At 47.2% G+C, this 7,392-nt stretch overlaps 1 long non-coding RNA gene across 2 annotated transcripts; it reads left to right on the forward strand.

The window, feature by feature from the left end:
- Positions 1-4,589: 4,589 nt before the first annotated feature.
- Positions 4,590-6,975, forward strand: LOC309541505. Of its 2 annotated transcripts, none has more exons than XR_014223769.1 (3): positions 4,590-5,159; positions 5,987-6,068; positions 6,889-6,975. It is a non-coding gene; the product is annotated as an uncharacterized lncRNA (long non-coding RNA). The 2 variants fall into 2 exon arrangements; XR_014223770.1 differs by having other exon boundaries at positions 4,590-4,716.
- Positions 6,976-7,392: the final 417 nt, after the last annotated feature.

Here is a 7,392-nt window from a genome sequence, read left to right on the forward strand (position 1 = left end):
CCATCCTTCCAAAGGTAAACACACAAGCGATAAAACAATAAAAACATCTTGAAACAATTGCAATGCAGAGGTTGAGGGGGAAAAACTGATGTTAAAAGCCTTGTTGAAAGAATAACATCTTCAGCATGCTTGCAGAAGGCAACAGAGACCAAAACGAACCAATAATTTAACAGGTAAGTGCCACAACTCTAAAGGCTAAATTCCTGTATTGTATGGAACAGACCTCTTGAAAGGTCCTAGTAGGACGTGATTATCTGCGGTGATCAACTGAGTGTATATGGGGTGAGATAATATTCCAGGTAAAAAAGGTAAAGGTACCCCTGACCGTTAGGTCCAGTCACGGATGACTCTGGGGTTGCGCGCTCATCTCGCTCTATAGGCCGAGGGAGCTGGCATTTGTCCACAGACAGCATGACTAAGCCGCTTCTTGCGAACCAGAGCAGCGCGCAGAAATGCCATTTACCTTCCCGCCGGAGTGGTACCTATTTATCTACTTGCACTTTGATGTGCTTTTGAACTGCTTGGTGGGCAGGAGCAGGGACCGAGCAACGGGAGCTCACCCCGTTGCGGGGATTCGAACCACCAACCTTCTGTTCGGCAAGTCCTAGGCTCTGTGGTTTAGACCACAGCACCACCCACGTCCCACACATATCTCAGTATTAATAAGGTTTTCAAGTGTTTGTAACAGAAAGCTTCTAGAGATGTTTCTTTATTTAGCAGGATGCCCAAATTGTCTTTGAATTATACTGGAGGAGAGATTTGATGCAAATTCTAATCAGCTTCCATCTTTCTCTCTGTGCATCTTTTTTGGGGGAAAGGTGCCCACTCACACATTCTCAAATTCCCTTTGTTTTCTATTGCACTACATGCCACTCCGCTATATAACTCTTGAAAATGCATCCCAGAAAAGTGGTGCTTGGCCAAGTGCAGACTGATAAATAATTCATTTGGGCATTGGCTGCGTTGACTTGGTCTGCTATTTAACGGATGTACGGGGATTCGACAAAATTGTGCCCGGTGGTGAAAAAGGGAGGTGACTAATTACTCAGCATTATACCAATAGTTTCTGTAGCGCGGAGAAGCCAAAGTCAGAATGGAATTATCCATCTTACCTCAATGACTCTATCTCTACCTCCAAAGTTGAAGTGATAAGTGGCTGAAGTCAACAGGACTCCTTTAAGCACACCTTACCGGCTTGACATATTGGAGTTACGGACCCACTAGGATTATAAAATTTATCCCCAGGCAGGCTTCATTACATTCTCTCCAAATCTAATTTAATGCCCAAGAATGCAATCACTTTGATGGGACCAGCTGTTTCGTCTCCTGCCAAAAGCCACTCCAAACCGTTTGCCAGCTTCCATATAAATGCTCGGTGTCTTCCGACACATATAAAGGCGAAGCTCTCCGCAAGGCTCCCAGAAAAGACACAATGAAGTATTGATCTTAAAAAAAAAATGTAATAATTTGTATTGGTTCCATACTACAGTGGCACTCAATGACACACATGTCGGATGGAGGGGAGCCTTCAGTAATCCGCAAGGCTCAGACAGGACTGGGAATGAAATTAAAGCATTGACATCGGGTGTCAGGCTTGCCAAGAGAGAAATCTCCAAAGACAAAAGACAGGGGAACAAAAACAAGAAACAGGAGGCTGTGATTCTTGGAACTCTCTTGTAAGAGTGAGCTTCCTCAATCCATATGCATGGGCAATGGTCATGTGGTTTGTCCAGCTGGGGTTGGGAGTTTAGATCTACGGTTTCTGCTCTTAATTATGCATCCACTGTGGGTAGCTTCTCTCATGATGCACACACACCTCCCCCCTTCATGTGTAGCATTAATTGCATGAAGGGGAAAGTTTGTGGAAAGGGGCTGTGGGTGTGCTGGGACCGGGGGTAACCCATGAAACGTGGTCCAGAATCCAAAGGTTCCGCTGGGAGTCAGTCCGACAAGGCCAAGGCAGGACACCAGGCAGGAAACCAGGCAAGGACAGGTACAGGATCTCAGGCAGGATCTAGCATACAGCAATGTTGCTCCCGCAACCTGGGATGGGGTCCGACAGCCTTTTATCTCTGTCGGGGTAGCGGCTGGTCCTGATCCCCCAGCGACTCAACTCCCTGTCTTGCCCGAAGGCGAGCACTCCTCCTGCGAGTACTCAGGTCTCTCCTTCTCTCAGACCTCAGTCTCTGCAGCTCGGGAGATGTTGTGGGTTACTAGACCCAGGGGCCATCTCAGCCTCCCCTGACAAAACCGGTAGTAGAGCAGCTGTAAGTGATGGCCCAGCTGAAGGTAACAAGGTAATCCCCACATCTGGAGCCAGGGCAGGCTCAGGCCCCTGACTCGGCCCAGCTGGTGCTTGTTGCAGGGGAACCTGTGCAGACTGGGACTCTTCAGGATCAGGCCCCAGACTTGGTTCAGATGATGCCTGAGGCAAAGGATCCAGTGCAGACTGAGTCTCCTCTGGTTCCGAGTCTGAGCCCGAGTCCCAGGCCATCACAGTGGGGCTGTGTCTCTGGTCCTTCCTGTCACATGGGTTCTCCCTGTCCACACAATAGCATCCATATCTGAGAAACGAGTGCCTTTTTAGCCACAGCTCCAGGACCCAAGAGAACCTTCATGTGTAGATCTTTGAAGGGTTCCCTGTCTCAGATGTCCATGCTAATGCGTGGACAGCAGGTTCAGGGCTGGAAGGAAGCAGCCTTTTTGATGTGGGCCTAGCAGCTCCTTTCAGCACACTTTGAGTCATGAGGAAAGGAGACTTCCTCTTCTTCTGTCAGAACACAGAAGGAATCCTTACGTGCAGAAGCCAAACAGCAAACAGCAGCACCTCATGACAGAAAACTGCTATTTCAGGACACAGGCCTCCTTAGGCAAAGATTAGCTGCTAACAGTGACATCTAGTGACAGAATGAAGCATTACCCCTGTTAACATGAAAAGATAAGAGGAGAAATTTAAGGGCAGATCAACACCATTTTTAGGAGGTAATTTAATTACTGTTTGATTTTATACTAATGTTATACAGTGGTACCTCGGGTTAAGAACTTAATTCGTTCTGGAAGTCGGATCTTAAACAGAAACTGTTCTTAACCTGAGGTACCACTTTAGCTAATGGGGCCTCCCGCTGCTGCCATGCCACCAGCGCACGATTTCTGTTCTCATCCTGAAGCAAAGTTCTTAACCCAAGGTACTATTTCTGGGTTAGCGGAGTCTGTAACCCTAACCCTAAAGTCTCATAAGGATTTTTGGGGAGGCGAGAGACATGAGCTTTAAATGTATGGTGTGGACCTGCAAAAAGTTACCAAAGTAGCCATTTCCCCCAAAAGTAAAGTTAGATAAGCTTCAGTTTTGACAAATAGGACTAGAACTGCAATAATTAGGCATTCAGGGAGAATAGATTGAAGAAAACATCCTCCCCACAGACCTTTCATAGAAAAATAGCTAGTGGAAGGAGAAAACTTTATTTACATGGCTGCTATTTTTATGTATGTATTAATTAACTAACTATAGTAAAGGGAGGGAAGTGGGTGGCGCTGTGGGTTAAACCACCGAGCCTCTTGGGCTTGCCGATCAGAAGGTCGGCGGTTTGAATCCCCGCGACGGGGTGAGCTCCCGTTGCTCGGTCCCTGCAGTTCAAAAGCATGTCAAAGTGCAAGTAGATAAATAGGTACCGCTCCGGTGGGAAGGTAAATGGCGTTTCCGTGTGCTGCTCTGGTTCACCAGAAGCAGCTTAGTCATGCTGGCCACATGACCCGGAAGCTGTACACTGGCTCCCTCGGCCAATAAAGCGAGATGAGCGCCGCAACCCCAGAGTGGCCACGACTGGACCTAATGGTCAGGGGTCCCTTTACCTTTATAGTCAAGGGAATAGACAGATACACACAGAGAGAGAGAGAGAGAGAGAGAGAGAGAGAGAGAGAGAGAGAGAGAGAGAGAGTCAAAGGCTAGGTTAAAGAGGAGCCTCTTCAGCATACAATTCATTTTTTATTTGTTCATTGTTCCCTGCTTGAAACACTGGGGAATCACGCCACGCTGTTGTAGAGCTCGATGGGCCATTGGTGTGACTCAGTATGAGGCAGCTTCTTGTGTTGCTACTTGGCAAATTCTGTAGCTCAGTGTTAGAGCCTCTGCTTTGCAGGCATGAGGTCCTAGGTTCAATCCCTAGCACCTCCGGGTAGAACTAGGATGGACCTTCATATCAAAACTCTGGAGTATTGCCGGTCAGTGCATGCAATACTGAACTAAGTGGACTAACAGTATAAGGGAGCTTCCTATGTTCCAACCAGAATGGGAACACACATCTAGTTTTCTCCTAGGCTTCCTTCATTTCAGCTTTCTAATTTAGAACAAAGAAGGCGGTATTATGTTGGTGTTGTTAAGCAATTGGGAGGCTGAAACCCTCTCTTATATAATGTTAAAAATCCACAGATCTTCGTACATATCCTTATTTATTTGGTGCTTGTCTCTAGCCTAGATTGTCACAGAGATGTCATAAAGCACTACACTAGGTTCTGGAATTGTCCTCTGGAATGGAGATTAAATCAGCCAAGGGGAGTGCCGAGGGATGGAAGCAAGTCACCCCCCGCCCCCCAAAAATATTTAATCCTTTCACAAAGAGTTTTGACCACCACCGTGGAAATCGATAGCAGGGATAAAGCCCTCGATCCAATGCTTACCTGATACAGCAAAGGTCCCATCATTCAATTAAGCTTTATATAGTGAGTTTTAAAGCCATAAGACCCCAAAGGAGATTGCAGAAACCGGCCATTTGTTTCCCACGGCTGAAGCTCAGAACTTCTCACTACATATGTACATTTGAGAGTCGCTTTGGGTAGCAGTGAGAGGGTTGGACCAGGATTTAGGAGACAGGGGTCCAAATTTCCAATCAGCCACGGAGTTGCTACCACACAGGGTGGCCGTGAGGATGAGTGGAGAAGGCAGGTCCATGGACGTTGGCTTGAGCTCCTTGGATGAAAGCAGCAAACCAATGTGCCAATGTTTGGCCGGCAGTGGGCAGTGCTTTCTAATGACGGCCTGTCAATCTGTCAGCTGTTATCAATGCTAAGTATTGGGTGGTTTGGGGGAGACTCAGGAACCAGTGTCAGTTTGCGGAAGTGGCTTGGATCTATGGGTTCCATAGACATCAAAGATGCCAGGGCAGGTTGGATTCCATTGATGCTTTTCTTTTCTTTTGAAATGTAAAGAGAACCTTGCCTTCTTCCAGCCCTTGTAGTCTTTCTCTTGTCTCTCAAGGCCACACTTGGTAGATTTCTCCCAGCATTGCCACACAGAAGGGATCCTTGCCTTGGTCAGCATCCAATGACATCTGGAGGTTGTTTTGCCAGTTAAGTGCAACAGTATTGCACAGATGCAAGACATGCCTCATCCTGGCTCCACCTCTTTTATCCATGGCACTCCACCACTGTCCCACCTCTGTCCTCTTCTTGTGTGCTGTTGCACCAGAAGTGGTTTAGGTATGCTGGCCACATGACCTGGAAAGCTGTCTGGGAACAAACGCCGGCTCCCTCAGCCTGAAGTGAGATGAGCGCTACACCGTGTAGTCGCCTTTGACTGGACTTAACCATCCAGGGATCCTTTATCTTTATAACTAGCCTTGGTTCAGTATAGCTGAAGGAGCGTCTCCACCCCCATCGTTCTACCCGGACACTGAGGTCTAGCCCCGAGGGCCTTCTGGCAGTTCCCTCACTGTGAGAAGCCAAGTTACAAGGAACCAGGCAGTGGCACCCGCCCTGTGGAACGCCCTCCCACCAGATGTCAAAGAGAAAAATAACTACCAAACTTTTAGAAGACATCTGAAGGCAGCCCTGTTTAGGGAAGCTTTTAATGTTTGATGCATTACTGTATTTTAATATTTTGTTGGAAGCTGCCCAGAGTGGCTGGGGAATAAATAAATTTATTATTATTATTATTATTATTATTATTATTATTAACCTTTTCCTGTCTGCAATGTGTCTTTGAACTGTGCAGATACTCCTTTGTTGGCTTGATGGATGCTGGAACGATGTGTGAATGTCAATACCTCTGACTTTCACATAGCCACTGGGTGAAGGTGAGACTCACTTCTGTTGCTTCACTTACTCTGGCCCCTGGCCACACCCACTGCTACCCTGTGGCCCCCAGAAGGTTATATGTGAGGGAGTTTGGCCCCCAGTCTGGAAAAGGCTCCCCACCCTTGCTCTAGCTTGGATGATGTAATCGGGCATGATGTGGATAACTTCCGAAAACATCTCCTAGGCCAGTCATGGTTTGCATTGGAGGCCTGGCTCACTGCACACCTGCAGCAGCAAGAGGTGTTGTTGCCAAAGAGCAGGGAGGCGGTGGTTCCCCAGCATTTATATGGGGACCATTTCCAATGCAAAATGTCCTGATCATTTGCTATGACTCTCTTGCCAGAAGCTTCATGCACTGTATCCGCCATCCTGGTGCTTTGTACAGCTTTTAGTAAGCAGCGTGGTGTCAGTCACATTGAAATCTGATGAAACCCAGATTTATTTTTTTAAATATATTAATTAAAGTTCAATGGACTCCTTATAAAGAATAGATGAAAGGAGCAGCCACTGACAAGGGAGTCATGGAGCTTGCTTTTCTGAAGATTAACTAAAGCTCCCATGAACTTCCTGCCTGCCTCTCTGGAAGGCTTCCTGGTTGCTGGGCTGTTGTTGTTTTCCCCCCTTTATTATTTCACCAGGCTGGAATTATTTCAACAGATTGACAAGTGCTTGTTTACAAAAGGTGGTGAAGGATTAGCATCCCCACAAAGCGAGATGCAAATAGAAAAAAAGATGCTGATTTTGTGCTTTAACATTACTATGTTAACAATCAAGTAGCTCAAAAGGTTGCACTTTATTTGTTTGTTCGCTTGTTTTTAGGGAAAATGAAATCACAAGATATAAATGGTACCATATCCCAAGCATGCCTTTGTGGGGTCACGGGGGCCTCCAGATTCCTCCTCCCAGTGCTCACCCTGAAAAGCCATTGCATATGGAGAGTGGTCTTTGCTCTGTCTCTTCTCATATTCTTATCTGTCTTTGCACCCATCCCTACCATGACTCCAGAGCATGAGGTTCCAGGAGAGGGAGGGAGGCTTTGCTCGGCTGGACATTTCTGTCACGGTCTAGTTCAAGGGCGATTGAAGTCCCGGCTGGGGACTTCAGGACTGGGGGCAAGATGGCGGGGTGGGAGCAGGAACGGGAGTCCAGAAGCCAGGAGTCAGGAAGCCAAGGGTCTGAGGGTCAGGTAGCAAAGAGTCATGAAATCAAGGGTCCGAGGATCAAGAAGCAAGGACTCATGAAGTCAGGGGTCCGAGGATCAAGACGTAAGGAGTCAAGAAACCCAAGGTTCAAGGATCAGGAAGCAAGAAGCCAAACGCAGCA

Source organism: Podarcis vaucheri (assembly GCF_965113315.1).
Source record: "Podarcis vaucheri genome assembly, chromosome: 10".
NCBI lineage: Eukaryota > Metazoa > Chordata > Lepidosauria > Squamata > Lacertidae > Podarcis > Podarcis vaucheri.